Source organism: Hyla sarda, chromosome 5, assembly GCF_029499605.1.
Source record: "Hyla sarda isolate aHylSar1 chromosome 5, aHylSar1.hap1, whole genome shotgun sequence".
In the NCBI taxonomy this organism is placed as follows: Eukaryota; Metazoa; Chordata; class Amphibia; order Anura; family Hylidae; genus Hyla; species Hyla sarda.
The window spans coordinates 44,339,918-44,364,423 of NC_079193.1; the positions used below are offsets into that span (position 1 = coordinate 44,339,918).

Here is a 24,506-nt window from a genome sequence, read left to right on the forward strand (position 1 = left end):
AGAAGATGGTTCTGGGGCAGGGAGGATGGTCCTGGGGCCGGGAGGATGGATGGTCCTGGGGCCGAGAGGATAAATGGTCCTGAGGCCGGGAGGATGGATGGTCCTGGGGCCGAGAGGATAAATGGTCCTGAGGCCGGGAGGATGGATGGTCCTGGGGCCGGGAAGATGGTCCTGGGGCCAGGAGGTTGGTTTGGCGCACCATCCCCATTGCATATATCCCCTTCCCGGCCTGCGCGCCTGTGACGCTGGTCCAATTGGTGTAAAATAGTTAGGACACAAGGTTCATGTCCTAAAATACGATTTATTGGCACTACAGCTCAGGCGCAGGCTCCGGCGCCCAGGCCAGGGCAGGAGATTAAAAAAAAAAATTGCCGGAGCATCGTGGTACCCCGGGCAAGGCCTGATGGGACCCTGGGGTTGTGAATCACTGCCCTAAGGGCTCGTTCACACAGGCCGATTTGACTGTGTAATCGCAGCGTGTTTCCCACTGTGAGTTTGAATGGGGGCGGGATCTCCGCAGCAGATTTTCTGCTGCAGAAATTCTGCTGTCGAAAATCCACCACAGACTCCATGGAAGTAAATAAATTCTACAGCAGGTTTTAAGCAGTGGAAATTCCGCTGATGAAAATGTGCCACGGAGAGCCCGCCCTCATTCAAACCCGGAGTGGGAAATGCACTGCTAACTCATAATAAAGTCAACCCATTTGAACAATCCCTAAGGGTACATTCACATGTGCGTATTTTGCAGCAGATTTTCTGCAGCAGATTTTGCTGCCCATTGAAGTCAACTGGTAGCAAACTTATTCACATGGGCAGACTTTATTGCGGGATAGCATTTTCGGCAGCTGAATTTCCACTGCTGAAAACCTGATGCAGAATCTGCCACAGAGAGCCTGCCCCAATTTAAACTTACAGCGGGAAACACCCAGCTATCCGGCAATAAAATCTGCCAGTGTGAACGGACCCTTAGGCCTTGTTCACATAGTGGAATTTCTGCACCAGATGTTTCTGGCACTGAAATTCCAATTTTCATAATGAACCTGTCCATTCTTTCTGCAGACTCCGCATGGAATGCATAGCTGTCTATGAGACTGCCCATTTGTGGTGAGGGGTGTGATAAAGGGAAGATGTTATTACCCTTAGGGCAGATGTTACTAACCCTTAGTATTCGTGATGCCAGGGCCTGATTATCCTCTACACCACCCGAGGTATGGCCGCTGGTTCCCGGGCTCAGCAAGGTCTAAACTCCTCCACTCAACTGACTAGGCTAGCTCATCCTTGTATATATTAGGGAGCAATTTGAAAGACTCCCATAGATCACCCACAAGTCACCTGGTCACTGACACCTTCCCTGGTTACATAGGGCTTAGTAACCACACTTAAAGGCATATTAACATCAGAAAGATAAATTAATAAATAACATAAGGCACTGTTAAACATTTAGGGTCTATAGAATGGAGGTGGACCCTGGGGACACTGACATAGAGTCTGCCACACAGCAAGGAAAAGGGTACAGGAGGGCAACTCCTGTACTGGGCTACCACAAACTCCCCCTCTTAAAAGAAGCCATCCTCTCCGTATAGTCCTGGAGGGCGGATGAAATGAAGTGACAACTGGGGCCCCGCAATAACAGTAGTAAAGACAGTTCCTGTGGCATTGCACCAATGTCCTTCACAGGGCTAATAAATTGGGGAAACAGAGTTCATTTGGCATTTTGAACAATGTCCATACATACTCAAGTAACAGGTTATTTAGCTGAGGTGATATAAACAACAATCTGTATGAATTCCTTTGGCTTTACAACTTCTTTGTTAAAGGTTGTTGTGGATCGGGCTGCCTGAGGCTCTCTACCCTGATGCCTGTGCTAACGGGGCCCATCGGCATATTTGCTACTTCTCCCCGTAACAGCTAGTTATCAGTTAATTACCTTCTTACTATACATGACAAAATTACATATGTACACAGTAGCTTTGCCACTTTCATGTGCTACTTACGATGGTCAGGTGATCTCTCTGGCCACAAGAGAACCCTGTGCTCAGTGGACAGGAAATAATAGACATTAGACATGACACATTTTGTAGACTGATGTGGTCTGAATATACATTGATTATATGGTTACAGTCCTAACTGAATATGACATGTAAGTATTCTCTGTAAACAAAATATATTATAGGTACATTACTGACTATTTTGTATTTTACTGACTTTCTGTACATGAAATTATATACTTCCTAATGACTAGAAATGACTAGACAATAATAGCATATTTTTGACTAATGACTATCATATACATAAATGTTTTGTTTACTAACATGCATTTTATGGCAATGAGGTAAGTAGATATACTTCTCCTGATGGGTTCAGGATATCTCCTGTACAAATATCATATCTAGCAAGAACATTATACACTATAGAAGTTTTGTGCAAACATTTTATATACACTTTATTACAAGGTGCCCCAGTGAATTAACTTCACAATAATATCTAGTATTACATACACTTACCCAACAACAGTGAACAATATATTATTATTACTCTTTTTAAGCAATTTATAGTACCGCTCTACAGTTCTGGTACTCAAGAGTCCGTAGTAAAGGATCACGGCTTGAGCCGGCCACATGAGCTTACTCATAATGGTTACAGGTAGTTCTTGGCTAGTCCGCCAGGTGCATCTCTTGAACATTACAGTGGAACCTGTAAAACAATAGTGGTACTCCACAGAACAATGTTAGTCTCACGACATAGTAGGAAAAATGAGATTAACACAGGTAAGTTCATCCCAGAAACTTTCTATCCCAACCTCGCCTGTCAGGATGCTTTCTAGGTTGGGACATGTAGCGGGACCACAGGACTGTGCCCCCTCTAAGGGATTGACTCGTGTTTTCCAAGACACTTGAGAAAGCTAGGAATCAGTGATGATGGGGCTCACTGTTACCACCACCTGTACCGCGCAGCAGCTTGCGCCACTGTGGGACAAAGTGTTGGTGCCTGCTGAGCCGGCCAAACCTCCTCCTCAGCAAGAGTAGGCCGAGGCACCTTGGTTGGAGCTGTTGAATGCTACAGAGGAAATTCCTTTCTTTTTGGAACACTGATGACATCACGACCACAGTGCTCTCTGCTGACATCTCTGTCCATTTTAGCAACCGTGCATAGCAGATGTATGCTAAGGGCAGCATGGTGGCTCAGTGGTTAGCACTGCTGCCTTGCAGTGCTGGGGCCTTGGGTTCAAATGCCACAAAGGACAACAATAAATAAAGACTTATTGTAATTATTATTATAGTGACGTCAGCAAAGAGCACTGTGCTCATGATGTCATCAGAGAGAATTCCAAAAAGAAAATAATTTCCTCTGTAGTATTCAGCAGCTAATAAGTACAGGAAGGATTAAGATTTTTTAATAGAAGTAATTTACAAATCTGTTTAACTTTCTGGCACCAGTGGATTTAAAAGAAAAAAGGTTTTCACCGGAGTATCCCTTTAATGCCAGGAGTAGGCCTGGGCACATCTGTAGACTTCTTTGGCTGGTATTTAGATGCCATGATGGGTGCCTCGGACAGATAACCTTCCTCCTTGACTTGACTTTGATCTCTGACTTGTGAAGGTAGTAGGCCGAAGGGATCCGACTCCCAATCCTCTGAGGGGAGCAGATAAAAGGGAGCTGTGTGGGATTCTTTGGCCTTGTCACAGCGGCCGCCCATTCTCTTCTTGCACTGGGGTGTACTCCACTATCTCCCCGCTCTCTAAGGAATGTAGGTGTGGGGGGAGGTAGTCTCTCTTGACTGCCCGATGATTCACAAGGATGGTGCCCCCATGGTAGCAGTCCATTAAAGTTCCAAAGTCCCGGACTCTATCAAATTTGATTACTGACGCTCTTTGCCTCCCATGGGGTGGTTCTCCTGCTCTGAGGTGGTCCAACATATGGATGTACAGACGTTCCAAATTTTTAGTGTCTGATTGTTGGGCCTGTTGCACCTCATAAGGCATCTATTTTGGGCCATACTTCCGCCTCCTCTGTGCCCTCAGCTCTTCTATGATTGCAGACATTTGGGCTTCTTGCCTGGCCCTTTTGGACACTGCTGCTGGGACAGGGGGATGCTCCTTTCCGGGCAGAGGGAGTAGGTACCGAAGCATATATTCAATAAGTTGTGGCTCATCCTGCTACGGGTTTCTGGGCCTGGGGGGTGGATTCTGGGCTGGACTGGCTGGAAGGGGTAGAAAATGAGGCTTCCACCGGAGTACTCACATCTGACTCCTCAGTTGGTATCTCAGCCCAGGACCCCAGGATCGGTGGTGTGAAGACAGTCTCCCCGGCGATGCTCCTCTGGATGATGTGGGCGTTCTGCCCTCAGGAGTCGCTGGTCACTGTTTATCATCTTCCGGCAGCAGGACTTGTAAGCATGCCTCTTCAGCCCCGTCGGCAGGAAGTACATCAGCAAGTGCATCCCCTACTTCCGCTCCCCCGCCAACAAGGCGATGACCTTTCTGATTCCACTTAGGATTCGAGACTGCAACTTGACTTGCATGCCAAGGGGCGGGACTTCTTTGCGTGTTTTTCTTCAACATCTTTAACCCTTTCAGGTACGACAAACATTTCACCAGGTAGCATAGCTTCAGCACGTATTTTACACATGGCGGGTACAATTTTCACACTGTTCCCAATGGCAGAAAATAAATGTTTCTTCACCTCCCCCTCTATTTCACAAGCGCCTCTCAACATATTAGTTTTCGCAGACAAATTCCCGTACAATTTTGGCACAATTTCTTTTTGCATTGACATGTAAATTTTCGGCAGTACAGACATAGTTCAAACCGGGGGGGAGGGGTACTTTTCGCATAAGGCGCACACCCGTATACTGTTCGTAGGATGCCAAAAGTTGTGATGAGGGGTGTGATGAATGGCAGATGTTATTACCCTTAGGGCAGATGTTACTAACCCTTATCTACACCACCCGAGATATGGCCGCTGGTTCCTGGGCCAGGCGCTGGGCAAATAATCACTCCGATGCAAGGTTACGGAACAATGGCAGCTTTACCGAAGCAGACAGATGGTATTGGAGGGGCAAGCTGTGCATAACTAGCTTGCCCCCTGACTGGTGAGCAGTTAAGGGGTTAAGAAATAATACCGGCAAGGTTTTTAGCCCCCTCCCCCGCCTGTAAAACTTGTCGGTAACTATAGTGGTATGTCCCATGGGTGTGGGGGAAGGACTGTGCCCAATCAGGGATTTAATAGTTTCCCTGGCTTTCAGGGGCCCTCCCCTGGGTATTTATAGCTGTGGTGTCTCCCTTCCCCCATCAATATGCCCAGGACCCGGAGTTTTGCCCTCCCTCCCTCCCTTTTTGTATCTCTGTTTATTGTAAGTCACAGCTTGGCGGTAAGAAGACGGTGAAAGCGGGGTCAACCCGGGGTAGACCTCCACACAGGACGGTGTGGCAGCACCTCTCGGGTTGGTAAGAAGCCAATCGGTGTCTTTGTTACAGTTAAATTGTTATTTATATAAGTGATTTTATAAATAAAGCTGTGGCCGATCCCCACCCACGGAAAAGTTAAATTGTTGTTGTGTCAGTTATTATTGAATTATTTATTGTAGTAAGGGGGAGGGGTAGATATAGCCTGCTAGGAGCTAATTGGGTCTCAACAGTCAGTCTTTACAGCTCAGTTAGGCCCAAGGAGATAACCAGTGACTTTAGGAGACTTGTTAGCTCACTGGGACTTGTAGTGGACTTGGACTCAATTATGCAGTCCCACACTGACTTTAGACTTGACAGACTTGACTATGCTGACTAGACTTCTCCCCTGTATCTGCTTACCAGGCTTTGACTTTCACCTGAAGGGGGTTTACTGTTGGTAGAAGCGTGGCTGCGTGGTCAGGCCTTGGTCTCTCTCAGGACACCAGACACTCTCAGGTCCTGACTGTATTGTAGCTCAGCAAGGTCTAAACCCCTCCACTCAACTGACTAGGCTATCTCCTCCATGTAAATATAAGGGAGCAGTTTAGAGGACTCCCATAGGTTACCCACAAGTCACCTGATCACTGACACCTTCCCTGGTTACATAGGACTTAGTAACCACACTTAAAGGCACATTAACATCAGAAAGATAAATTCATAAATAACATAAGGCACTGCTAAACATTTAGGGTCTGTGGAATGAAAATAGACCCAGGGGGCACTGACATAGGATGGAACACAGGATGGAAAAGGGTACAGGAGGGCAACTCCTGTACTGGGCCACCACACATTCCTGTGCGGTCCTAGTGCCGGCATGTTATGATGAGATTTTCTGTGCAGACATTCTGATGTGTGAACATAGTTTCGGCAGGAGAAGTATAAGTCCTTCCTTACTATTTCCCATTCCTTTTGAATACATTTCTGGCTTTGGCTCAAAAAGTGCAGTGGTAGTATTCCAAAAAAACTCTCAACGCAGCCTAAGGGTACGCTCACATGTGCTTTTTGTGCTGCAGATTATGTCATTGACAAAGGCGCATTCACACTATAGGATTTTCGAAATTCCGCTTGAAAATACCAGTGTGGCATCCTTCCATTGTCATCACTGGGAATCTGCTGCACTGTGCACTGGACTCCGACAAAAGAAAGATCATGATTATCCTTTTCCCGAACCTGCTTGAAAATGCATTGCCCTTTATGGAGACAGCGCATGTCCGAGCGGTCCTAGAACCAAAAGATTCAGGCTAAGTTTCCACTATTTTATTAATTATTTTCTGCAAAAACTGCAATGAAGCATAAAATTGCCTCAACAGGGTGAAAGACAAAAAAAAAAAAGAAAAAAAAAAGAACATGGGTCTGGCATTTTATATTTCCCTAGTGCTATATGGCAGTGTTTCCCAACCAGAGCACCTCCAGCTGTTGCAAAACTACGACTCCAGCATGCAGTCCGGGCATGAGGTACCCCTGGTTGGGAAACACTGACCTATACTATACACTACTATATAGTCCAACATGCTGGGAGTTGTAGTTTTCATTTGGGGCAGCTCCTGAACCACAGGCTGTATCAGGGCATGCTGGGAGTTGTAGTTAGTAACTAACTACAACTCTCGAATTTAATTAAAAAAGCGATCAAAAAGGCCCATCAAAATAAAAATGGTCCTGTTAAAAACTACAGGTCAAGGTGCAGAAAATGGCCCGTATAAGGAGAAATAAAAAAGTTAAAGGGGTCAGAATAGGACAAAATTTCCCCCACATATGTGTATCCTGTGATGTCACGCATATATAATTAATTATACAAATTAGCATGGCCAGTATTTTTTTTGCAAGAAAGGTGGCAACTATAGCCTCAGGCCTCGTTCACACAGCACAATTTCTAAGTGGAAAAATTCTGCGGGCGGACATTCTGCGGGGTGAATATGGCCGCACTGTTTTCCCTTGCACAGGGGGCACCATGGTGCAGTTTCTTGCAAAGCTGGTTGCCAGGAGGGACCAGAGAGCAGGGTGACCTAAAGGTGCCTACGTTGTACCAGCTGCATGTGGTGGACAATAGGCACATAGTTTTATTGGTATTGCAGGCAAAATCGTTAACCCAAGAGGGCATCAGTCAATCAGTGTGCGGCAGCCGGGTTTATACTGTACATCTTATTCCCGTATCCAAAGGATGGGGGACAAGAGGTATGATCACAGGGTTCCCGCCGCTGGGGACCCCCGCAATCTCGGTGCAGCCCCCAGCATTCTGTGTCGGTCACTGCTTCCGAGACGGGGATGTGACATCATGGTCACGCCCCCTAGTGACATCCCACCACGCCCCCTCCATTCATATCTATGGAGGGTTGAGCAGCAGGGGCCATATTCGAATTCGCTACATTTCACAAATGTATTGACGATTTTTCGTCCTATGTTTGCGAAATTCGCATATCCGCTATGTTCATTCACTTTTTTTCCATGCGAAAATTTGCATGGAAAATTTGCATAAAAATTTGCATGTGAAAAAAAAAAAAACAGACCCACGTGATAGACCCCTATTCGCATGGAAAATTCGTATAAAAATTTTCATGGGAAAAAAAGAACAAAAACACGAATATTCGTCATTACGAATATATAGGACTATATTCTAAATATTCGCAAAATCGCGAAGTGCCGATATTCGCGATAAAAATTCACATTACGAATATTCGTGCTCAACACTATTCGTGACGGCAGGAAAAAGTTCTGTCCTTGGATCCTGTGTAAATCTATGAACAGATATAACTTTTGTTTGGATTTTGTCAATGAACAGATGGATTTTCGTCTTGGAGTTTTTCCTCTGCGTTTTTATCATGACAAGTCATGTGATTCTTTCATCATGTGACTCATTGATTTTAATTGGAGAAACGGGGGGGGGGGGGGGGGAGCAAGAAAAAACACCAATGCTAAAACCACATGACATTTTTTGTGGTGTTTTTTTTTTTTTTATTCCGTGGAAGAGAAACCCGGGCAGACATTCCGCACATTTAAAGGGGTACTCCGGTGAAATTATTTTCACTGGTGCCAGAAAGTTAAACAGATTTGTAAATTACTTCTATTTAAAAATATTAACCCTTCCAGTACTTATCAGCTGTTGTATGCTCCAGAGGAATTTATTTTCTGTCTGACCACAGTGCTCTCTGCTGGCACCTCTGTCCATGTCAGGAACTGTCCAGAGTAGAAACAAATCCCCATAGCAAACCTATCCTGCTCTGGACAGTTCCTGAAACAAACAGAGGTGTCAGCAGAGAGCACTGTGGTCAGACAGAAAATAAATTAAAAAAAGAAAAGAACTTCCTGTGGAGCATACAGCAGCTGATAAGTACTGGAAATAATAACATTTTTAAATAGAAGTAATTTAAAAATCTGTTTAACTTTCTGGCACCAGTTGATTTAAGAATTTTTTTTCCACTGGAGTACCCCTTTAATACCATGTAAACATGGCCTATACACAAACTTTAAAGGGGTACTCTGGTGAAAACCTTTTTTCTTTTAAATCGACTGGTGGCAGAAAGTTAAACATATTTGTAAATTACTTCTATTAAAAAATCTTAATCCTTCCTGTACTTATTAGCTGCTGAATACTACAGAGGAAATTATTTTCTTTTTGGAATGCTCTCTGATGACATCACGAGCACAGTTCTCTCTGCTGACGTTATTATAATAATAATAACGCTTTGTTTATTGTTGTCCTTAGTGGGATTTGAACCCAAGGCCCCAGCACTGCAAGGCAGCAGTACTAACCACTGAGCCACCATGCTGCCCTTAGCATACATCTGCTATGCATGGTTGCTAAAATGGACAGAGATGTCAGCAGAGAGCACTGTGTTCATGATGTCATCAGTGTTCCAAAAAGAAAGGAATTTCCTCTGTAGCATTCAGCAGCTAATAAGTACTGGAAGGATTAAGATTTTTTAATAGAAGTAATTTACAAATATGTTTAACTTTCTGCCACCAGTTGATTTAAAAGAAAAAAGGTATTCACGAGAGTACCCCTTTAAAGCGTAATTTGCTGCACTTTTAGATCCGAGCCCCAAACAAATGTATGTTCAGAAAATGTAGTCACCAGCTGACTACACTCAGACCACTAAAATCAATGAGACCTGTACGTGCGCGGATACGCCAGAACCCCATTTTGCGGACATAACAGTTCCTTCGTCTTATTCCAATAAATCACGTGAAGGTTTCACTGCAGAAACGGAAGGGAATGGTGAGGGCGCCATGATTTTACCCCATCACCTCTACAGAGGCCGTAAACAAGAACGGGACCTGATACCAACAAAGTGTTATGAAACCACCGAATGAGTAAGGTCTCTGTTTTTGATGAAAGTGTTAAATAATGTAAATGAAGCGGTGACACACTATTAGACATTGTTGTAACGCTTCGGTCATGCCCGAGAAATCCAGAAAAAGCAGAAGTGTAGAGTTTTATGAAGAAAGGTGGGGCGGCTACTGATAAAACTGTAAACACAAAGTGACTCAAAACAGAGTATAAACCCTCTGAGGATGAACAACAAGATAGAGCCGTACATTCTTTATAGTCCTACACAATGTATGATGAATCATACGGCAGATGACTTGTCCCATATAGTACATTGTGTTTGGAATATCGGGGTTAAATGGTTACATAAGTGCAGAGGAGAAGGCGATTGATTAGATAACCGCAGGACCTGTCATTACGTAAAGGCAGACACCCTTAGGGATAGTTCATCGAACGTCTCGGTAAAGCCATAACCAATGCTATTGGATAGATTTAACTATAGGGCTGTGGTTTCCAAAGTGTGGCCCTCCAGATGTTGCAAAACTCCCAGCATGCTGAGAGTTGTAAGTTTGGTAAAGAGTTGCAATAGAGCAGTGGTCGCTAAAGTGTGGACCTCCAGATGTTGCAAAACTACAACTCCCAGCATGCCGAGAGTTGTAAGTTTGGGGAAGAGTAGTAATAGAGCAGTGGTCGCTAAAGTGTGGACCTCCAGATGTTGCAAAACTACAACTCCCAGCATGCAGAGAGTTGTAAGTTTGGGGAAGAGTAGTAATAGAGCAGTGGTCTCTAAAGTGTGGACCTCCAGATGTTGCAAAACTACAACTCCCAGCATGCCGAGAGTTGTAAGTTTGGGGAAGAGTAGTAATAGAGCAGTGGTCGCTAAAGTGTGGACCTCCAGATGTTGCAAAACTACAACTCCCAGCATGCCGAGAGTTGTAAGTTTGGCGAAGAGTTGCAATAGAGCAGTGGTCGCTAAAGTGTGGACCTCCAGATGTTGCAAAACTACAACTCCCAGCATGCCGAGAGTTGTAAGTTTGGGGAAGAGTAGTAATAGAGCAGTGGTCTCTAAAGTGTGGACCTCCAGATGTTGCAAAACTACAACTCCCAGCATGCAGAGAGTTGTAAGTTTGGGGAAGAGTAGCAATAGAGCAGTGGTCTCTAAAGTGTGGACCTCCAGATGTTGCAAAACTAAAACTACTGTAGTTATGTTTCAGCTGGAGGTTTACAATTTGGAGACCTAGGCTTCATGCTGATGGGGGCCATTGAGCTTTATTGCTTACTAGTGTTGAGAGGCATAGGCCATATTTGAATTCGTGAAATTTCGCGAACATATGGACGAATATTCGTCATATATTTGCTAAATTCGCATATCCGTAATATTTGCGTTTTATTTTTGCATATGTGAAAATTTGCATATGGGCAAATTAGCATATAAAAAAAATTGCATATGTGCAAATAAGCATATATCATTTGCATATGCGCAAATTCGCATATGCTATTTTGCGCATATGCAAAAATTTGCACGCCAGTCTCACACAGTAGTATTAGAGGCTTCTTTACACCACACAAACTGGAAGCAGAGAGGGGTGATCACTGTGATGTGTACTGTGAAAAAAAATTAATAAATAAAACAATATTTGTAATTGCGAATATATAGTGCTATATTTGCGAATATTCGCGAATTCGCGAATATGCGATATTCATGAATAAAATTCGCATTGCGAATATTCGCGAGCAACACTATTGATTACCTCTGAACAGCGCACATTGTAACTGGCGTATGCCACTTAGTGTACAGGAGCAGGCTTTGACAGGAGTCCCTGCTTCTTTACATTGCATGTATGGAGCAGGATCCCATAATAGGATGGGTATCACTATGAGCAGGAACGTTCTAAAATCTTCCTTTGTACTCATAAAACCTCCCTATCCTCTAAAACCCAAAAATGGAACTACAAGATTATCTCTAGGTGGTATAGATGCCCAGAAAGGATACACGAAATGTTCCCCTCAGCCTCGGCATCATGTTGGCGTTGTGGTCATGCTCTGGGGTCTTTCCTCCATATATGGTGGGAATGTACTAGGATTAGTCCATACTGACTGCCTGTATACAACCTGTTTAATCAGGTCTCCACGGACTCCATTAACCCCTCCCCAGAATGTGCATTACTATCTTACTATCCATATGTGGTAGCGGGGTGTGATGAGGGCAGATGTTGTTACCCTAGAGGTAGATGGCATTAACCCCTTATATTCGTGATGCCAGGGTGTGATTTAGCCTAAAACCACCCGAAGGTATACCACTAGATCCTGGGCTAGGCACGGGGGCAATAAAGACTCCAATGCCAAGTTACGGATAACGGGAGCTTTACTGAGGGTAGACAGTTGGTAAAGTCTATACAGTTCAGTCTGGGCCCAAGGAGGAGACCAGTGACTTCAGAGACCTTAAGGGCTTACTGGGACTTGAAGTAGGACTCGACAATTGAATGCAGATCACGCTGACTTGACAGATGACGGGGACTGACTTGACTTGACTCATAAAGCTGTGACTTTAGCTTACTTGACTTGATGGTGGCTGCAGGACTGGACTTTGAGGTCTCCAACACTCTGGACACACACACTAGACAAGACTGCACTGGACCTCAGCAGGAGACAAGAGCTAAGAGAGAAGCTCCACCCAGGGCTTATATGGGGGAGACTAGCAGGGAGCCCATAGGTCACCCCTGGGATAGTGTTGGGCGCGAATATTCGCATTTCAAATTATTATCGCAAATATCGCAAATTCACGAATATTGTGAATATTCGCTATATATCCTAAATTGCGAATATTCGCTTTTTTCCCCCGCATATGTGAATATTCGCATATTCCTTCTTTTCACTTGTGGGCCAATTAAAATGATGCAAATACACTTGTCAGAGGTTATCAACAACATCCCTAACAACCAATAGTAAAGTTGCCCACCTCCTCACTGTTTTCTTCCTTGAATATGCGAATATAACGAATACGGGAAATTCGTGAATATAGGACAAATATTCATCTATATAATCGTGAAATATCGTGAATTCGAATATGGGCAATGCCACTCATCACTACCCTGGGATCACCTGGTCACTGATACCTCCTTGGTAACAATCACATGACATAACTCTTAAAGATACAACACATTTTATATTACAATACACTGCAGAACATACGTACAGGGGGGAAACAGGTGCAGGGGGCCCTGGGGAGACTGAAGGAGGCTGCCTGACAGGACAGCAAGGGTACGGGGCAATATCTCCCGTACTGGGCCACCACACATATACAATTTTGGAGGTGAAGAAGGGACTATTAAGACATTTTCTAAGTGCCACACGAGTGGTTATCCCACGACACTGAAAATCCTTTGTTACACCCTCTAGATTGGAGTTCGTGGAGACACTGAACCGTATCCGGACAGTAGGATGGAGGAACTGGTCTCTATGGATAGGGACCAGGTAGAAGCATTTAATAATGTTTGGTCTGTCTGGGACTTATACAGAGAACCCCCTGCCTTTATACACTGGGTATCAGACAGTGCCCTTCAGAGCTCTTTGACCTTTTAGTCAGATTATAACATACAACACACGGTTATACCAGAAATTCTTTTTTGAATGTTTTCTTCTTTTTTTTTTTTTTTTATCTCCCTTTTTGTTTTTCAATTCTTTCCATCTTTTTTTCTTCTTGACACGCTGCTAGATATAGTGATTATTTGAAGGATGTTGTGCCTGTCTACTGTAAGATTTGGATATTATAATTATGTGTTATTGTTGTATACTCATTTATTTCAATAACTTCAATAAAAATAGATTTGAACAAAGTGGCAGGGGTATGCATCGAGGAGTCCCCCAACATAGACTTCTGCCAGACACCATAAAAACGTGATCTAAAAAGAGACCGAAAACCTGGAGGCTTCACAGGGCTAGATAAACTACGTAGTTCTAAGGCCGTTAGCACAACCCCCACCTGTGGACGTCCCACCCTCATGGAGTCTGTTTCTGACCATTTGAGTGGACACCTGCACACTTGTGTCATGCTGGAGGTCATTTTGCAGGGCTCTAGCAGTGCTCCCCCTGCTCCCCCTTGCACAAAGGCAGAGGTAGCGGTCCTTTTGCTGGGTTATTGCCCTCCTACAGCCTCCTCCACATCTCCTGATGTACCGGCCTGTCTCCTGATAGCGCCTCCATGCTCTGGACACTACGCTGACAGACACAACAAACCTTCTTGCCACAGCTCGCATTTATGTGCCATCCTGGATGAGCAGCACTACCTGAGCCACTTGTGTGGGTTGTAGACTCCGTCTCATGCTACCACTAGAGGGAAAGCACCGCCAGCATTCAAAAGTGACCAAAACATCAGCCAGGAAGCATGGGAACTGAGAAGTGGTCTGTGGTCACCACCTGCAGAACCACTCCTTTATTGGGGTGTCGTGCTAATTGCCCATAATTTCCATATGTTGTCTGTTCCATTTGCACAACAGCATGTGAAATTGATTGTCAATCAGTGTTGGACAGTGGGATTTCACAGAAGTGTGATTGACTTGGAGTTACATTGTGTTGTTTAAGTGTTCCCTTTATTTTTTTGAGCAGTGTATTAAATGGGCACTGCCAGATAAAATAAAAATGTATATGTTGTACATCTTGGCCAAACATGAACCTTTCTAATATACTTCATAAGAAAATGATATTTCCTTTTTATAGAAATCAAGGCTAACACTCCTCTGTGCTCTCTCCTGTCTGATAGCACTCCTCTGTGCTCTCTCCTGTCTGATAGCACTCCTCTGTGCTCTCTCCTGTCTGATAGCACTCCTCTGGGCTCTCTCCTGTCTGATAGTACTCCTCTGTGCTCTCTCCTGTCTGATAGGACTCTTCTGTGCTCTCTCCTGTCTGATAGGACTCCTCTGTGCTCTCTCCTGTCTGATAGCGCTCCTTTGTGCTCTCTCCTGTCTGATAGTACTCCTCTGTGCTGTATCCTGTCTGATAGCACTCCTCTGTGCTCTCTCCTGTCTGATAGCACTCCTCTGTGCTCTCTCCTGTCTGATAGCACACCTCTGTGCTCTCTCCTATCTGATAGTACTCCTCTGTGTTCTCTCCTGTCTGATAGCACTCCTCTGTGCTCTCTCCTGTCTGATAGTACTCCTCTGTGCTGTATCCTGTCTGATAGTACTCCTCTGTGCTCTCTCCTATCTGATAGCACTCCTCCCTGCTCTATCCTGTCTGATAGCACTCCTCTGTGTTCTCTCCTATCTGATAGGACTCCTCTGTGCTCTCTCCTGTCTGATAGTACTCCTCCCTGCTCTCTCCTGTCTGATAGGACTCCTCTGTGCTCTCTCCTGTCTGATAGCACTCCTCTGTGCTCTCTCCTATCTGATAGGACTCCTCTGTGCTCTCTCCTGTCTAATAGTACTCCTCCCTGCTCTCTCCTGTCTGATAGGACTCCTCTGTGCTCTCTCCTGTCTGATAGCACTCCTCTGTGCTCTCTCCTGTCTGATAGTACTCCTCCCTGCATTCTCCTGTCTGATAGTACTCCTCTGTGCTCTCTTCTGTCTGATAGTACTCCTCTGTGCTCTCTTCTGTCTGATAGGATTCCTCTGTGCTCTCTCTCTCCTGTCTGATAGTACTCCTCTGTGCTCTCTCCTGTCTGATAGCACTCCTCTGTGCTCTCTCCTGTCTGATAGTACTCCTCCCTGCTCTCTCCTGTCTGGTAGGACTCCTCTGTGCTCTCTCCTGTCTGATAGTTCTCCTCCCTGCTCTCTACTGTCTGATAGGATTCCTCTGTGCTCTCTCCTGTCTGATAGGACACCTCTGTGCTCTCTGCTGTCTGATAGCACTCCTCTGTGCTCTCTCCTGTCTGATAGTACTCCTCCCTGCTCTCTCCTGTCTGATAGGACTCCTCTGTGCTCTCTCCTGTCTAATAGTACTCCTCCCCTCTCTCTACTGTCTGATAGTACTCCTCCCTGCTCTCTCCTGTCTGATAGGACTCCTCTGTGCTCTCTCCTGTCTGATAGTACTCCTCCCTGTTCTCTCCTGTCTGATAGGATTCCTCTGTGCTCTCTCCTGTCTGATAGGATTCCTCTCTCCTCTCTCCTGTCTGATAGGATTCTTCTGTGCTCTCTCCTATCTGATAGGACTCCTCTGTGCTCTCTCCTGTCTGATAGTACTCCTCCCTGCTCTCTCCTGTCTGATAGGACTCCTCTGTGCTCTCTCCTGTCTGATAGCACTCCTCTGTGCTCTCTCCTATCTGATAGGACTCCTCTGTGCTCTCTCCTGTCTGATAGTACTCCTCCCTGCTCTCTCCTGTATGATAGGACTCCTCTGTGCTCTCTCCTGTCTGATAGCACTCCTCTGTACTCTCTCCTGTCTGATAGCACTCCTCTGTGCTCTCTCCTGTCTGATAGTACTCCTCCCTGCATTCTCCTGTCTGATAGTACTCCTCTGTGCTCTCTTCTGTCTGATAGTACTCCTCTGTGCTCTCTTCTGTCTGATAGGATTCCTCTGTGCTCTCTCTTTCTCCTGTCTGATAGTACTCCTCTGTGCTCTCTCCTGTCTGATAGCACTCCTCTGTGCTCTCTCCTGTCTGACAGTACTCCTCCCTGCTCTCTCCTGTCTGGTAGGACTCCTCTGTGCTCTCTCCTGTCTGATAGTACTCCTCCCTGCTCTCTCCTGTCTGATAGGATTCCTCTGTGCTCTCTCCTGTCTGATAGGACACCTCTGTGCTCTCTGCTGTCTGATAGCACTCCTCTGTGCTCTCTCCTGTCTGATAATACTCCTCCCTGCTCTCTCCTGTCTGATAGGACTCCTCTGTGCTCTCTCCTGTCTATTAGTACTCCTCCCTGCTCTCTCCTGTCTGATAGTACTCCTCCCTGCTCTCTCCTGTCTGATAGGACTCCTCTGTGCTCTCTCCTGTCTGATAGTACTCCTCCCTGCTCTCTCCTGTCTGATAGGACTCCTCTGTGCTCTCTCCTGTCTGATAGCACTCCTCTGTGCTCTCTCCTGTCTGATAGCACTCCTCTGTGCTCTCTCCTGTCTGATAGTACTCCTCCCTGCATTCTCCTGTCTGATAGTACTCCTCTGTGCTCTCTTCTGTCTGATAGTACTCCTCTGTGCTCTCTTCTGTCTGATAGGATTCCTCTGTGTTCTCTCTCTCTCCTGTCTGATAGTACTCCTCTGTGCTCTCTCCTGTCTGATAGTACTCCTCCCTGCTCTCTCCTGTCTGGTAGGACTCCTCTGTGCTCTCTCCTGTCTGATAGTACTCCTCCCTGCTCTCTCCTGTCTGATAGGATTCCTCTGTGCTCTCTCCTGTCTGATAGGACACCTCTGTGCTCTCTGCTGTCTGATAGCAATCCTCTGTGCTCTCTCCTGTCTGATAGTACTCCTCCCTGCTCTCTCCTGTCTGATAGGACTCCTCTTTGCTCTCTCCTGTCTAATAGTACTCCTCCCTGCTCTCTCCTGTCTGATAGTACTCCTCCCTGCTCTCTCCTGTCTGATAGGACTCCTCCCTGCTCTCTCCTGTCTGATAGGATTCCTCTGTGCTCTCTCCTGTCTGATAGGACTCCTCTGTGCTCTCCCCTGTCTGATAGCACTCCTCTGTGCTCTCTCCTGTCTGATAGGATTCCTCTCTCCTGTCTGATAGGATTCCTCCCTGCTCTCTCCTGTCTGATAGTACTCCTCTGTGCTCTCTCCTGTCTGAAAGCACTCCTCTGTGCTCTCTCTGGTCCCATTAGACAGGTTAAAGTCATGATTTTATAAGCCATGATTTCTATAAAAAGGAAATAACATTTTCTTATGAAGTATATTACAAAGATGAATGTTTCGCCAAGATGTACAACATATAAAAAGTATTTGCATCTGTCAGTACCCATTTAAAGGTATACTCTGATGGAAAACTAATGTTTTCAAATCAAATGGTATCAAAAAGTTATACAGATTTGTAAATTAAGTTTATTTAAAAAATGTTATCCTTCCAGGACTTATCAGCTGCTGTATGCTCAAGAGGAAGTTGAATAGTTCTTTTCAGTCTGACTGTATATAAATCAAAAGCTTAACCCCCCCCCTTCACTAGCATATACTGCCACTCTATGATTGATGGGGTCTTAGGCGCCCAGTGATCATACTTTTTCATTAAATAGGTTACACTCAGTGTTTCGGCTTCTGCATGCTGACTGACTGATTCCCTCTTAAGATTTTGTAATTTTACTTGTAATACCAATAAAACTTTGTGCCCATTGGATACCACATGCAGCTGTTACAACATAGGCACCTTTAAAGGGGTACTCTGGGGAAAAAAATTGTCAAATAAACTTATCAATTTATGCACATTTGTAAATTACTTCTATTTAAAAATTATTAATCCTTCCAGTACTTATCAGCTGCTGTATGCTCCAGAGGAAGTTGTGTGTTTTTTTTCAGTCTGATCACAATGCTCTCTGCTGACACCTCTGTCTGTGTCAGGAACTGTCCAGAGCAGGAGAGGTTTGCTATGGAGATTTGCTCCTATTCTGGATAGTTCCTGACATGGACAGAGGTGTCAGCAGAGAGCACTGTGGTCAGACTGGAAAGAACTACACATCTTCCTCTGGGGCATACAGCAGCTGATAAGTACTGGAAGGATTAAGATTTTTAAATAGCAGTAATTTACAAATCTCTATAACTTTCTAGCACTATTTGATTAGAAAACGTGTTTTCCACTGGAGTTCCCCTTTAATGTAAATGGTTTAAGGCTTTATATCGCCTGTAGAAGCGCTTCAGATGAATTGCTAGTTTTCTCCACAGATTACAGCTCAGTGTTTCCCAACCAGCGTGCCTCAAGCTGTTGCAAAACTAGAACTCGCAGCATACCTGGAGTGGGGCATGCTGGGAGTTGTAGTTTTGCCATAGCTGGAGGCACGCTGGTTGGGAAACACTGTTACAGCTGGTCACAGACGTTCTAGGAAGCAGGATAGCCTGTAATCAGCTTAAATTAAAAAAAAGGGATGTTCAAAGAAAGGTGATCACCTTTAGGAGTGGTGCATAAAACAGCTAAAATACAAAAGAAACAATGTAGTTAGTAAGCTGCAGGCCACAAAAAGGATGCCAAAGTAGTAAGATAAACTAATGCTGGAAAATCCCTGTAACTGCTAATCAGTACGTTAATGAAACAGGTCAAAAATGTCAAAGAAACCAATATAGTGTACACATATATAGTTAAGGAGCAGTAACTTTGCCCCCGAGGTAAGGTGTAGCTTTCCACAAAGGAAATAGAGTCTTGTTGCAACGAGACCTTACACTACACCTGTCTGCTCTCACTGTAGCTCCTAGGCTGTGGATTACATTGAGCTGAAACCAAAAGGAAGGAATCATATCCCGATCACATTTCCTGGCCTCGTATCCTGTCCTCATATTCCGTTCTCATATCCCCACCACATATCACGACTTCATATCCTGACCTCATGTCCCGTCCTCGTATGCCCATGACATACCTCGTTCTTATAATGCGACCTAATATGCTGATCTCATATCCCGTCCTCATATCCTAAACTCCTATCCCATCCACATATTCTGACCTCACATGCCATTCTCTTATCAGGTACTTATGTCTCATCCTCTGCACTTACTATTCTCTGCACCTTCTCGACAGTCAGCAGGATGTTGGGACAAGTCCAAGTCCTGGGCAATCTCTGCAGCCCAAGAGTTACATGATCAGGAGGCGTACTGAAAGTCCCATAGACTTGCATGAGGATTTTGAGAAAAGACCCCTACCCTCTCATATGGAGCTTCTGGACATTGCTGAGCTCAGTGCTTAGCAGTGGTCGGAAGTTCAGAGTTAATGAATGGAGTACTGGGTGCACACGCGCCATTCACTCCATTTATTTGGGGGGGGGGGGGCAGTTTTCCTGCATTCTTTGATTTTTTGGTATAGCTGAATCTTTATAATGCGATATGGCTCTTTTAGCTGCTCCAAATCATCATCTCTAAAATGCCCAACAAATGGGGTTACAAGATGTGAGATAGAAGGCTTGGGCAGGAAGGAACGCAACTTGTTTCATGGTATGGGATAGGGACAGATGTATCATATGCACAACCTGCATCATTCCACGGGGGCCCAGCAGGTATGGGAACCAACTCTTTCTTGGACGTGATGGAGTTTTGGTACCACGGGAGTGCAAGGTATACTTGTCACTTCGTGATGCCAGGGCACCGTTATCCTATACACGGTCCAAGGTTTGAGAAAGCTTCTCCTGGGCAAGACACAGGGGATAAGAAACACACCGATGCCGGGTTACGGATAACTAACTTGAGATTAGAGACTGTAGATTCTCCACGCTGGCTATAGTTCCTACAAGGTACAATTACCTTCACTTGAATTTCTGCTGAACACTTAAGGAATGACTGGTAGACTTTAGAAGAGATATTTTCTTAGGCTCCCTTCAGAGTTTCTCCACACAACTTCTCCTCCTTTCTACACATGAACTCAGACCAGAACTAACTGGAAACTCGGGTATCTCCTCCCCTCTCCACTCTATACTGAACAATTTAGGGGTTCCCATTGGGCAGGCAGGGTCACCTGGTTTACACTGCTCCTCACTCTTCAAGGTACAACACACATAAATAACATATTATGCAGTGCATATGGCAAACATAAATGAATATGTAATAAAGTGCTTGAACATATGAAAAATAACAAACAGTCTCATAGGTGCCGCAGGCATGCCGAGGAGATCTGCAGCCCACAGGACAGCCTTTGGTGCTGGGACACCACACTTGCACAGGGGCCCTCCCCTGATACAGATGTAGCAAAATATAAGTTGACTTTTCACACATTACTCACCATGATACATAATAACTTAATGCATCACATCCCGCTGAAAAAGTCAAAATTTAAAGCATTACGGGAAGTAACAAGTGAAATGTCAACCTAAAGTTCTCTCCATCTGTATGAGGCCATGATAGTACAAGTGCTGACCTTGGTCAGAGAAATACTGAGAAATGTTTAAAGTTGCTATAGTTTCACTTCTCTTTTTCTTCTCGGTTTCACTTTTTAGCAGAAAATATATCTTTAAATTGAAACAAACACCTTACAATACATTATAACAGAATAATCCAAAATATACAGGGCACTATAAAGTACTAAGTAACACACTGGTGTGCCAATAACCAGGTAGTCATACCCAAAAACACATCACAACAAAGGAAATTTGATGAAAAATAGTTGATACTTTATTGAACATACATAAGTAAAAACAATTAAAATGAGACAGCAGCAAAGCAGAAGAGAGAAATACACTGACTGTTACATAAACCTGGTATGTAGAGGTTGGGGATGTGCATATATATTGGTCAAAGTGACTGGTGCTATCTATGCGGCTACTAAAGTGCAGCATGCAATAGATGTAAACAGTATACACACTTTAATATGAAGGCAATGGCCACAGTTCATATATATTGCACATATCCCAGGTGAAAAAAAAGTAGTACAGGAAAAAGTAGATTGGGTGAGTGTTCCACCTGAAAACCGGGCAATAAAAACCCAAGGTGAGAGGCAGGGTAACCAAAAACTCACCGGAGTCCAGCTGAAAAAGCATGAACAAGGAATGTTGCCTGTATAAGAGGTGGAACAGTCACCCCGTCACAATACACATATCCAATGTAGCACGTCAGACCTCAACGTCGTTTCGCCATGAAGGCTTCCTCAGGGAGTGATCATTATAACAGAAACAGAGATACTCGTAGCCCAGTGTGCCTCCAGTGGTTGCAAAACTACAATTCCCTGTATGCAGGGACCTCCCGCGATCTCCCGTACGGGGAACAGGCAGTACCGTGGCTCTGCGTCGCCCCTCCATACAGCTATATGAGAGAGGTGGGGATGCGCGAACACTACATCTCCACCTCTCCCATAGAGATACATGGAGGGGCATGTCAGCCACAGAGGCAGAGCCAGGGCCCCGTACAGGAGATCATGGGGGGGTCCTAGCATTCGGCCCTCCCGTGATCAGACACGTATTCCCTATCAGACACTTATCCACTATCCTGCAGATGGGAATAAGTTTCTATGGTGGCAGATCACCATTAATGGAGAAGTCTCATCCTAAACATTACTGGGACCCCCTGCAATCTCCTGTATGGGGCCCCTGCCTCTCCCCAGGAGCGGCGTGTCACAACACCCCCACAGAAGCAGGGACTGCCACGCCCCCTCCATATATGGAGGAGCTGAAGATTGCACTTCCCACTCTCCCATAGAGATTTATGGGTGGGAGTGGCAGACCCCGCTTCGGACAGAGGTCGTGACAAGCTGGGGAGAGTCAGGGCCCTGTACAGGAGATTGCGAGGGGAGGGATCCCAGCGGTCAGACACCCTGTGATCTAAAACTGATAATGTTTAGGAAACATCTCTTTACAATACAATACAATTACAATTGTATGTGTACAGTACAATGGATCATGCAGTAAACAAGGTCTTATATGGTTCCATTGATGGAAAAAATTTGTGTAACGGAAAAGAAAAGAAAAAGAAAATTCAAAAACATAAATTGAACCGGTCATTTAGAGGTTTAGGTAAATGTGATTTACTGTATTATTTCATAGAGATATCTGCAGAAAGTTTAAATCATATTTTTTACAGTTATGTTAATGTATTTAATACAAAATTGTAATTCTTGTATAATTAATACAGAATAAGCAGCCCTGGGAGAGGAAGTGAGTGGTCACCCACATGTGAATACTATTGGCACTATTTTGAGCACTCTCTTTAGCATCCTTTATTAGTGCTTTCTGACATTGCTATACTTGTGCATGTAAGATTATGGGGGTTCCACATTACTGTGATTCTCTCGCTTACAGTGGCAATATAGTATGCCTTTAATAGAGTTACTATTGTATATAGTGTATACCTATATTTATTATATACTGTACTCTACGGGGTTGTTATACTGCCACCTGAACTTACTCTTTGGGGTTTTCCCAGCTTGGTCAAGTGACTGTCTATAACCTGTGTGGTGATCATGTAACTGGGAGGGTGCAATAGTTTTATTCCTCTTCCAACAGGTGGCACCCAAGGATTTGAGGGCACCTGACCCTGTAAGGAAGGCCATTGTTTAATTTGGGGTCTACTTAACACAAACGTGACCCAGGTGTTAGTTTCTTTCCACCCCCTTTTTCTGCTTGATAAAAATGTCTTGTTCCATCAACCACTGCCTATCAAGTCGATCCAACTTACACACCTTCCCGCCTTCTTCCTGGTGCCCGGGCCCAGTACATAGAAAACCAAGAACTGAGGGGGCTCAATCAAGTAATAATGGTATGGGTGCTAATCAGTGTACATTTACACATAAACCAAAAAAGACACAGAAAAGCATAACACTGAGAAAATATCAGCACACCAGTATTATGATGCATAATAGGACAAATCTTATTAAATACATATAAACCCCTGTAAACAACCACACAAAGGTAGTAAGAAGGGAAAAGATAAAATCAATTAAAAGTATGGGCTACAAAGAAAGGCTCAAGCACAACTCTGGGGAGGGTCCATGAACCCCCTCACCTAGAAATTCGCACCCGTCCCTCTATAATAAATGTAAACACACTCCATCCAAGTAACATGTGCAATAAATAGTAGGATGAATACACAAGTTAAGGGATATAACAATACAGCAAATGTCAATAGTTTCAATAGTTTTCCAACATTATAATCCCTAAATACTTGCAAACATGAAGATGGTAGGAAGCAAATGTCCCAGACTGGATGGAGGGGCCAAGAAAATATGGATGTAAATATGGGGACGGGGCCACCAGAGGACCCGTCACTCCCAAGGCAACTTCCTCAGGTATGAACCGGATACCGTTTTTTTTCTCTCCCACGGTATGGATTTTTGCCCATACCGCTATACCGGTCGGGCCCCTCCTCACTCCCCCGGATGAATTGTAGAGCCCAGCGCGGTGCCCTCACTTGTCCCGGTGGGCTTCTCTGGCCCGATTCCGAGAGCGGAATCGGGCTACAGAAGCTAATCCATTTACTGTGTCCCCCTGCTGCGCCTGTCAGCCAGTGTCCCCACCGCTAGCGGGATCCATGTGCCCACTAGCGGTGTCACAAGAATGCTTCCCGCGAGCGCTACCATCACCGCTAGCGGGGTCCCTGTGCCCACTAGCGGTGTCAAATGTGCCCTCGATGAGCACGATCGCTACCATCACCGCTAGCGGGGTCCCTGTGCCCACTAGCGGTGTCAAATGTGCCCCCCGCGAGCGCGAGCGCTACCATCACCGCTAGCGGGGTACCTGTGCCCACTAGCGGTGTCAAATGTGCCCCCCACGAGCGCGATCGCTACCATCACCGCTAGCGGGGTCCCTGTGCCCACTAGCGGTGTCAAATGTGCCCCCCGCGAGCGCGAGCGCTACCATCACCGCTAGCGGGGTCCCTGTGCCCACTAGCGGTGTCACAAGAATGCCTCCCGTGAGCCCTACAATCACCACTAGTGGTGGCGGGGGGGCACATTTGACACCGCTAGTGGGCACAGGGACCTCGCTAGCGGGTTGGGGGGGTGACGGGGGGGGGGGGGGACAGGCGGTAATACCGTGATACCGCGATAATAAAAAAAAATACTGTGATATAAATTTTAGGCCATACCGCCCAGCACTAATTGTTATATCCCTTAATTTGTGTATTCATCCTACTATTTATTGCACATGTTACTTGGATGGAGTGTGTTTACATTTAATATAGAGGGACGGGTGCGAATTTCTAGGTGAGGGGGTTCATGGCCCCTCCCCAGAGTTGTGCTTGGGCCTTTCTTTGTAGCCCATACTTTT

General features: G+C 45.1%; 1 protein-coding gene across 2 annotated transcripts in view; it reads right to left on the minus strand.

Moving 5' to 3' along the window:
- MAP3K8 (mitogen-activated protein kinase kinase kinase 8) overlaps positions 1-5,923 on the minus strand; it is a 50,827-nt gene extending 44,904 nt beyond the window's left edge. The window contains exon 1 of one of the 2 annotated variants that reach the window (XM_056518369.1): positions 5,825-5,923. The gene's annotated coding sequence lies outside the window, so the exon portion shown is untranslated. Of the gene's footprint in view, positions 1-5,807 lie in introns of both variants that reach the window. The other variant, XM_056518368.1, reaches the window with a different exon arrangement.
- Between the last annotated feature and the right edge of the window lie 18,583 nt (positions 5,924-24,506).